The sequence below is a fragment of the Pocillopora damicornis genome, chromosome 9, assembly GCF_964200805.1.
Source record: "Pocillopora damicornis chromosome 9, jaPocDami1.2, whole genome shotgun sequence".
Classification (NCBI taxonomy): domain Eukaryota; kingdom Metazoa; phylum Cnidaria; class Anthozoa; order Scleractinia; family Pocilloporidae; genus Pocillopora; species Pocillopora damicornis.
In genome coordinates, this window is record NC_142678.1 from 15,650,859 (window position 1) to 15,651,652 (window position 794).

General features: G+C 32.6%; 1 pseudogene; it reads left to right on the forward strand.

Moving 5' to 3' along the window:
• Window positions 1-794, forward strand: part of LOC149040370 (uncharacterized) — a 2,207-nt pseudogene extending 1,413 nt beyond the window's left edge.

The following is a 794-nucleotide window of genomic DNA, read 5'->3' on the forward strand; positions in this document are numbered from 1 at the left end:
AGTTGATGTTCAGTCTATTGGACCTGTTATAGCACTCCTGTAATCCCTGTTTTCCCAATTAAAAACTTTAGGGCTGAAGGAGTCATGTACTGTTAACATTTAGTGATAGAATGTAGTGACACAAATTCACCACTGCTTTCTAATGTCAGTCATATTTTAGTAATAATCTAATAACATGCAGTAACTGAAGGCACTAGGAATCTGTTATTTTCTAGACATCCACTATGTAAGACAATGGCTATGTTACTGCATTTTTATGCTATTTGACAGTGAAACTATAGAAACTTTTAGTAGCTATTTGTTGGAAAGAACACCAGTCACATGGAAGATGAAGACACTATAAACTTTAAGAAAATTAGTTTTGTGCAGCCTTTCTCCTATGGCTCAACTAGGGGTTGAATTGATCACTGCACAAAACCTTTCAATGTCTTTTATAATTACAAGTAGGTGTTCACTGTTTTCATATTAACACTGTTACAGTTATCATTTTCCTTAAAGCAATTACAAGTGTATTACTGTTAAGTTAAAAGGAAGTCAAAAACAGGCCTGCACAGACTTCCAATGTGGTTTTTGTGTTTTTGTCACAATATCAAAGCCTTCAAATTATAGCTTTCCTCTTACAGGCATGTCTTTTCGAGATTTACCCCTTTTGTAAGATATGATTAGTACTTTATAAAGGTCATTTGTGTCTTCTCTTAAATCAAGGAAAAATTACATAAATTCATTTCTTTGCAGTCATTTGTTATTCAACTGATTAAATGAATAAAATGCTGAGTTTTCTGTGAACTAAAAAA